The following is a 10035-nucleotide window of genomic DNA, read 5'->3' as shown; positions in this document are numbered from 1 at the left end:
TCGGCTATTTTTGTTTCCGGATCTAAAAAAGTGAAAATTTGTCCAAAATTGAAGGATATACTACACGTTTTCGGGTCATTTTTTGACATTTTAAAAAAACTGAACTTAATATGTGGGGTGACTCCCAGGGTCATATAAGGTGGTTTGAAACCATAACACGCCTATAAAGACGTCTATAAAGTACCAAGAATGAGTTATGTTTCTATTTTAAAATTTTGGAGTATAATGATGTCACAAAAGTATACTGAAGTGATATTACTTGAAAATAATGATGTCATATGAATATAATGATGTCATAAAAAGATATTATGATGTCATAAAAGTATATTGAAGTGATGTGACCTGACAATAATGATGTCATATGAATATAATGATGTCATAAAAAGATATTATGATGTTATAAAAGTATATTGAAGTGATGTGACCTGACAATAATAATGTCATACGAATATAATGATGTCATAAAAAGATATTATGATGTCATAAAAGTATATTGAAGTGATGTGACCTGACAATAATGATGTCATATGAATCTAATGATAGAAGTGATATTATTAGACAATAAAAATGTCATATGAATGTAATGATGTCATATAAATCTAACGATGGCATAAAAGTATAATGATGTCATATTATGTAATTATATTTATAATAATGTGATGTCATAATATGATGGGACTTGACAATAGTGATGTCATAAGAGTATAATAATCTCATATAAGGAAAATATTGGTGTCACATAGCCATAATATTGGAAAATGTGGTTAGCGTTGCTTCTTATATGCTAAAAAATGTTAAATAGTGGATTGAGACAAGTCACAAAGCTTAAGTGTTGGGATGTGGGCTGGAGCAAGGGGTTGTGTGGCATGTGCACAAGACATGTGCACTGATAAGTGGTTTATTTGACCAATTATTGTGTTCATTTAAACCTGGTTTTGCACTATTTTCCCCTCTTTCTAACCCATTTTTGAATGAAAATGTCGTATCTCGGCTTCGCCCCCTCTTTGCTTGTGTTTGTCCATGTTTTGCAAGTATTATATCTCAAATTTTACAAGCACTTAAAGCATAGAGTGATGCTCAAGGCTTGAAGACAAAGAATGGAGAGCTCGCTCCTACTTGGAGCGGGCGTGCACCTCTCTTGGAGCGGGCGCTCCACCAAAGTGAAGACATTCTGCTATGAACCTCCCTATAGTGTGAGCAGGCGTGCGGCCTAGCTGGAGCGGGCGCTCCTAGCTGCTCCGATACAATCTGCCTTAAGGTGAAGCGGGGGGAGCGGGCGTACACCCTCCTTAGAGAGGATGCTCCTCCCCTTGAAGCTTGATTCTGCAATGTGCTGAAGAACAGGGGAGCGGGCGTGCAGAGCCTTTGGAGCGGGCGCTCCTCCCCGATGTTTTGAATTCTGAATTTCTCTAAAGCCTGATGGAGAGGGCGTGCAAGACCCAGGAGCGAGCGCTCCTCATTATGGAGCGGGCGTTCCTCATTGGGAATCCGTTCTTTATTGACGGATTAACCTATGTAATTCGGGGAATATAAATACTTCCCCTTTAGCTCATTTGTAACTCAGACAGCAGTAGCCTAGTTTTTATTAGTTCCTCTTAGTTTGAAACATTTCTCTTTGATAATTTAGCTTAGTTTTCATTAATCCAATCATTGTATTAGTGAAGTTCAAGAATCATTCTCAAGGTTTGGCAATTTGTAATCAACGTTTGAAGCTTCAATTAGTAATTTCTTCAACCTTCATCTACTTAATTTCAGATTTTATTTGGTGTTTGCATGTTACTTGAATCCTTTTAGTTCTTGATAATTTGTTGTTGGATGATAGTGTATTCAATTGTTAACCACTTTTACCCAATTATTGAAGTAGTTAGAACCCTAATACTTGTTTGCATGTTGATTAATATGAGTTGTGAGTAGTTTTCTTTCTAGGGGTTGGGTGAAGCTCAACCTTTTGGATTAGTTATGAAAATGTGGGAGAAGCATTGATGTTTGTATTGCAATTAAATTGATTGTATGAGATTGCTTGTTAGTTCTTCATGATAGGATTAGCTACCCTTAACTTAGGATCTTTATAGCATGATATGCTTAGTTTAACATGGAAATGTGAATTGAGAATGGCATTACTTATTGCAATTTGATTATGTATCTTCTATTGCTAAACTAATGAGGAATCTAAGTTTAGTAGTGTGAGTTGTTTTCTAATTGCATTAGGTTGATCTTACATATTGTCCTTGTTATATCTTGTATATTTTACTCCCCGTTTGCCTAATTGCCTTGGTTGAATGGATGTCATTCCCCATTGTCTTTAATCCGTCGATTTAGAACCATAGTTTGTTTGTCTACTTGATGAACCCCAATTCACCAAAGACTCCGAATTAGCTTAAGTGTTAAGATCTTTAGCAACCATATCCCGTTCCTTATGGACCGAACTCTTAATTGTCATTGTGCTTGGTTTGTAGGATGTTTGTTTATAAGTGTATTTGATTGAGTGTGGAATGTGCGACCGTTCTAACGCCCATCATGCACCCAAGGACAAGGCATACAAAAAACTAGTTTTGTCGTTTGTGGGTATGTCGTCGTTGCCTTAATATATGGTGATTAAGGATGAATGGGACGGTTCTGGGAAGTATCCATGACTCCCGGAGCCCTTTGAGATCCCATGGAATTACTTGGATACATAATCTTGCCGTGTGAAAATATGAGGTACAGAAGTCGAATTTGAAGGTTATAATACACGAAATCGGATCAATTCAGAAGGTGTCGGGACCTGGTATCAGAAATTCATGGAATTTTACGGGATGCATTTCGAGGTCATATGATGTTGTTTGGACCCGTATACGACAATAATTCAGTTACAAAAGGGCCCTGTGGGAGACTATAACCAATACAAGAAGCATGTACGAAAACTAATAAATTGGATGCTTAAAGGTAAACTGGATGGTTCCACCCACCCAATTGGACTCCCGGAGGGTATTAGGGTCTATAGGTATCTTCTCGGCAATTTTAGTTTCCAAGTAAAAAAAAGTCAAAATTTGACAAAATTGAAGGCTATAATACACGCTTTTTGGCCAATTTTGCAGGTTTTGGGACCTGGTGTCGAAAAGTCTCGAGATATCAGTGGATACATCCCAGGGTCATATAATGTCGTTTGGAACCATAAATGATCATTATATGTTGCCAAAAATGTTCGTGGTAGCATCGAGTTTATGAAATTGGTGCAAGTTGTAAACGGGTAAATTGATAGTTTGAAGGTATATTGGATGGTTTTACCCACCCAAATGAACTCCCGGGGTGCATTAGGGTACATGGGAAGCATCTCATCAATTTTTGTTTTCGGGGCTAAAAAAGTGAAAAATTGTCCAAAATTGAAGGATGTAATACACGATTTTGGGTCATTTTTTGACATCTTTCAAAAACTAAACTTAATATGTGGGGTGACCCCCGAAGTCATACAAGGAGGTTTTAAACTATAACACACCAATTAAGATGTCTATAAAGTACAAGAATGAGTTATGTTTCTATATTTAAATTTTGGAATATAATGATGTCACAAAAGTATACTGAAGTGATATTACTTGACAATAATGATGTCATATGAATATAAAGATGTCATAAATGTATATTATGATGTCACAAATGTATATTGAAGTGATGTGACTAGACAATAATGATGTCATATGAATGTGACGGAAGTGATATTATTTGGCAATAAAAATGTCATATGAATGTAATGATATCATAAATGTATATTGAAGTGAAGTGACTTAACAATAATGATGTCATATAAATCTAACGATGGCATAAAAGTATAATGATATCATATTATGTAATTATATTTATAACAATGTGATGTCATAATATGATGGTTGTTTTGGGTGTGTTTTGGTCACTCGGGAGAGTTACATTGCCAAGATTGGTCCGGAGCGGTATGTATCTGCAAAATACAGAGACTTTGGTTTTTAGGAGCTCCACCTCTGACGATTAAGTTAGTATCGGTCGAAAAAATTAAAAGTGCGAAAAGGTAAAATTAAGATTTTCCCGGATTACGAGATCATGTGATGAATTCTCTGATGTTAGAGATGTGTGTATGCGGTAATAAATGAACGTGCCACCAAAATGGGGGGAATCTCCTTATTTATAGGATCATTGGTAAATATGCCCGTTCTTAGGTTGCCCTGACCTAATTCTGATAGGTTGCACCGCATTGCGGCTTTCTCGAGATTTGGGCCGTAAAGACTGCCTTTTTCCCAACATTCTTTGAGGGACACGTGTCGAACAGCAATTGGTCCATCTTAGACCTCTTATAAGGTGACACCTGTCACCATCTTATTAGGCCACTTGGTATGGGTAATTTTACCCAAAACAATGGGACTTGACAATAGTGATGCCATAAGAGCATAATAATCTCATATAAGGAAAATATTAGTGACATATAGCCATATATTGGTGTGATGTGACTTCACACTATATGGATTGGGATTGGATAAGAACACATGTTATATATGGTGTAACTATGGATAATCATACTACTATTCACATGTGTGTTGATTGATGTGTCGATTAGTAGACTATGGATAGTGATCATACTACTATTCATGTTTGTAATCTAAATTTCATATCTCATCTCATATTCCATCATCAATTAACACAAACTGTCCCTCAATCACCATGTCCCGGGGTCAAGTGATTAGCACATTCCTGGTATAAAACAACCTCGAAAAACGAGCAATAAGGGTAATATGTGATGTACCAAAGTGTCAAAAATTCATAATCCATCCCCCTACCGTTCCAAATCTTTTCCCCATCTTCTGGGGCTGTTTCTATTTAGTTGACACGTTCAATTTAAGCACACATATATATTAAAGAGAGGAGAGAGAGTGAGAGAGAATAATAGACCAAGTGGGGTACACTTAAAAAAACAAGGTATAAAGCTTACCAAAAAAAGAAAACGTGTCAAATTAAAATAAAAAAAAATAAAAAACTTTCTAAAAAGGAATACGTGTCAACTTAAAAAAACAGAGGTAAATATAATAACATATTTGGTTTAGCTAAAACCCTAAGTCAATTTTTGCTATTCAATCCTGCTTGATTGTAATGTACCTATGCCGTGAGATAGATAACATTACCTTGTAGATCGATAGTTTCTATTGTACCATGACCTAAGAAAAATGTATAATTCCTTTGAAATTTAGGACTTTAGTTTTCTTAATTGCTTTTAAGGAAACTTCCTATACATTGTTTTCAACTATTGCAAGCTAAGAGAAATTCTAATACATGTATGTATAATTCTAAACCTAGTCTTGTCAATCACTACGTCTAACTCACATTAATGGCATTTTGAGATAATACTAAAGATTTTTGATAAATGTTTGGTTTTCATTTCTTAAGTTAGGTTTCGAGTCAATCTAGTTTAAGTTGCCATAAGTTGTTGGACTTGGAGCTTGCATTCTTGTGAGATTATTGGAACAACTAGTAATCTATACTATCTATACTATATATTAAAAGGCGTTTCTAAAGAAGTTTAGATGCCACGTGGCGCTCTCTTCAAGGCGTTCCTAAAGAAGTTTAGGTGCCACGTGGCGCACCCCTCATTTAATCCAATTTTCACTCCATGGCTAAAAATATGGTTCTTACAAGATTTGAACCCACAACCTTAAGTTAAGTTTCAACTTGTTAGTCACTAAGCTATTACCATATTACAAGTCATTCAATAAAAAATAAATATTACTTCCTCCGTTCTTTATTACTTGACCCGCTTTCACTTTTACACTATTCACCACTCTTCTTTTGACCGTATTTTGTGAATAATATATAAGGAAAAATATATTCATACATGATCTTTTTGAATTCGTCTCAATAAGTACTATCATAATATATAACTTTTATAATTTTTACTTTTGGAAAATTTAAGTTATTGATTGTTAAAGTTTTGCATTGGCAAGCGTGATAAAAGAAACATATTTAGTAGAAAAGAAAAGACGAAGTAATAAAGATTTTTGTCATGGAAATAATGCATTAACTCGAGGCATCGCCCGGGACTAACACTAGTTATTATTCATAATATGACCAATAATAATCAACATTCATTTGTAGTCTATTAGTTGAGTCTACTTGGAAGAGGGACAGGTGTAACCCTTAGGCTATACCGCTATAGTGTTGGATTTTTGGTATTCCATAATAGATCCTAATATCATTGACTCATAATCATTGTATTCGAAATGACGATTTACCCATGCATATTTGGGTCACAATGATCATGGGCTTTTTGGCCCATTGAACCAATGCATGGCTATCTTAACATCAGTCTAGTGACTATAAATTATACAATGTCCTGGCCCATGTACATATTCACACAATTAATAACCATGGAAATAAAAAATTTTAAAAAATAGTTATGGCTGCTTTTAGCCGGCATTGTGCCTTCTGGTGTAGAACAGATTTGGGAGAACCAAAGTCCTTGTGAGGTTGCTCCATGCATTTTGATGGACAAATTATTAATATAAGGCACCATCCGATTTTCCTCAAAAAAAAAAAAAAAAAAATTACATAAAAGTGGGCAATTACCAAGTGTGGATAAAGGAATGATATGATGGTTGTCTGGTTTTTAAATTAAGAGATGCATGCACAATTGACAATTATGAATGAATTTGGTAGCGGACCTTATCAATATTGTCATCCAGTTTAAAGCAACAATATTGATAAGATGAGACATAAAATCGAGCTGGAGAAACGCTTCAACAGTAAGCCACATGCCATGCTAGCATACATTATTTTCCCCCGCCTAATTACATTATCCGAATCCGATCCATCTATGATCTATCCCCCTCAAATTATTAATATCATTATGTACATCTATCTACATCATTCTATTTCTTTTCTACTGTATTTATTTATGTTAATAAGATGGAATAAGGCCAATAAGCTTAATTCCTTAGATGACTACATTATTGCTCCCAAGCTAAGGCAGCCAGCCTGAAGCTGATCGATCCAACTCATATGCATAATACATGGGGCCGAGCCTGCCCCAAACTTGTATAATCCCATCAACACCCCCACGTTTACTTCTCTTCTACGATCTGTCATTTTTTTTATCTATCCCTGTTTACCTCTACACTCTAGTTCAACCATCTTCTTCACTCAACAAATACTCTAATCCAATGTCTCCACCTAAAAAATATATATGCAATTTTCAACCAAATTCCAATCAATGAGGCAATAATAGTACGTGTAACCTAGCTACTCGATCGTATTACTTGAATTACATACCATCCACTAATATATCATCCTAGTCTTGATTATTATTTGTGATGAGCCCTTTTTCTTTACAAATTTGAATAATGCAAGGCTCTTAATCGAAGACCTAAAGTCATTTGTCTATAATCACTCCTTATCTTTGGGGAAGTTCACTGTGTTGTGTTGTGTTGTGTTGTGCACTTGTACGGAGTAATACTCAATTTGAACTCGGCCTTTTCTTTTGTTTTTTCCCCATACCATCAAACAAACTTATCAAATACTACTTGATTGTAGGGTTTAATTATTTTATTTAAAAAAAAAAAAGTAAAACCTTTTTTTAGTTTTTAATCCATTAGTTTTCATACGGTATAAGCACTAGTTGTATAATACTAATTGACATCAAGTACAATCATTTCGTAAGAAAAATGATGAGCGGAAAAGTAGGAAGTTGGAATATATTTTTTATTAGAAAGAAAGAAAAAGATGTAAAAGGACAATAGAAATAATTGTAGCTAAGATAGTGAGAGTATTGTATTAGTGATCCAAATTAGAGTGATCTCAAATATCCCTATCGCAATCTCACAGCGAATGGTAATCGAGGGACATGTATTTTTAAGGAATACATTTCAGACAATTATAACTCTTCTAGAACACCTTAAGGACCACACATACACTAGCACTCACAATTCTCAACTTGGCTAGACTGAGAGAGTGTAGAGAGTTAGGGAAGAATGAAAAGTGATGAGAGAGCCATACACGTGACGTGAGTGATGTTGGTGGGCCCCATGGGCTTCTAGAAACCATTTGCAAAGCCCGTTTTAAATATAATTGGCGCCGGTTGTTTAGCAATTTAAGCTCATCATCTATCCCATTTGCCATTTCCCAAGGTTCATCTGCCTATACTATCTTACTTTGCCCCCTTTTCTTTTTGCCATACTATTGACTTTTACATTTTTTTACCATTTCACTTCTTTTATCTTTTCAACAATACTTCATTAGGGCTTTCTACTTTGTAGGGAAATTTTATTTTATCACCCCTTTTTTTTTTGTTTCTACTCACTAATAATTATGTGTGTGCATGTTTTATTAGAGCTGTTTATTGCTCTGAATTTAAATTGAATCAATTTAGATTGCTCATTCAAAAAATTAATATGCTATATCCCAATCAAATAACATATATCATATTCCAAACTTTAATCTGAGAAATATGTATTTGCTAAATTGTGTTGCAATATATATTAAACGCGGGTTTGGGCAAATCAAGAGAGAAAGTTCACTTCACAAGTCTAAGGAGGTTCCATCCCAAAATCATATGACGATAGGAGGAGTAGCCCCTTAGCCTTATAAAGTGTTTAATTCTCTCTTACTCAACCAATGTGAGACATTTACATGTGGTGACACTTGAGAGGTTTATTCTTCAACACTCCCCCTCACATGTAAGGTCACTTTAAATCAAAGATCACTTGATCTAATTCAATTTGGCCCAGAATACTTAATGCCATTAAAAGTCCAAAACTTTGGGCCTGGCAATATACTCAAACCATTAGAGGTCACATACCGTGAGTCTGGCTCTGATACCACATATTAGAGTTTGTTTTTCTTAATTATGTTAATATTGTATATTTGGAAAGTTTATCTTGTTTAGGAGTTTTAGACAAGTTATGTATTCTATTGTATTAAGTATATATATTTGTGATTAATAGAATATAAAGGCTAAGCCGTTTTCTCCACAATATTCTAAAGTTTAACCATATAAGCTACAATAGTAAAAAATTCTCATATTTGAATAAACATAATGATCATTAAGACAATAGAGATAAATTTTAGTATAAAGCGGTTAGGGATAAGAGAGAAAGATGAGAAGATAATCCATGATCTAAGGTTGTGAAGGATGAGTATGAAATAAAGATGACAATGAAAATGAAAAGGACAACAGGTTCTAGAACACTTCCAATTCAATTGAATACAATAGACATGAAAAACAATGACCCCACCACAAGCCAACATGGAAAAAGTTGCAAACCTATCCAATGACCTACACTACCCCTCCTTCATATTCTATTTTTTTAAAATATAAAAATAAAAATCAACTCCAATAAAATATATTCTCAATTCCTTGGGAAAAAGAAAAAAAAAAAAAGAAAAAAAAAAAAAAAAAAAAAAAACAGAATCTCCCAATGTCCTATAAATGTGAGAGAAGTCACACAAAAGAGGTTGCGACACACATGATTTGATAGTTGATACACACACACCATTTCCTCTCCTCCTTGTTCTCCGCCAATTTCTCCTCCTTTCTAAACCTCCCTTCCCTTGTATTTCTATTTATATAATTACAATTGCAGAGAGACTGCTTCTCGATTTTACATGATGCAAACCCTAAATTTCCCCTGCAATCCGCCCACGCCGACGCCGACGCCGACGCCTTCCAATCATCGATTCCGATGTAGAGCTGCCGTGCAATCAATATCTCCGCCGATGCGTAAATCCGGCAGCTTCTACGAAGTTCTCCGCGTCAACCGCCACGCTTCCGCCCTTGAAATCAAGGCGGCGTATCGGAACTTAGCGAAGCTCTATCATCCTGACTCTTCTTCCAAATCGGACGGCGGTGATTTCATCCAGATCCATAACGCCTACGAAACTCTCTCTGATCCTGCTGCTCGAGCTCTCTACGACTTGTCGTTAGGGTTTGGAATTGGAATTGGTATTGGTATTGGAATTGGAGATCCAAACTCGTCGTTTTATACAGTTGGTCGTCGCCCCACCCGAAGGTGGGAAACGGATCAGTGTTGGTAGGCATTACTTTTT

This window comes from Chenopodium album, chromosome 4 (genome assembly GCF_948465745.1).
Source record: "Chenopodium album chromosome 4, dcCheAlbu1.1, whole genome shotgun sequence".
NCBI lineage: Eukaryota > Viridiplantae > Streptophyta > Magnoliopsida > Caryophyllales > Amaranthaceae > Chenopodium > Chenopodium album.
This window is presented reverse-complemented; position numbering follows the sequence as displayed.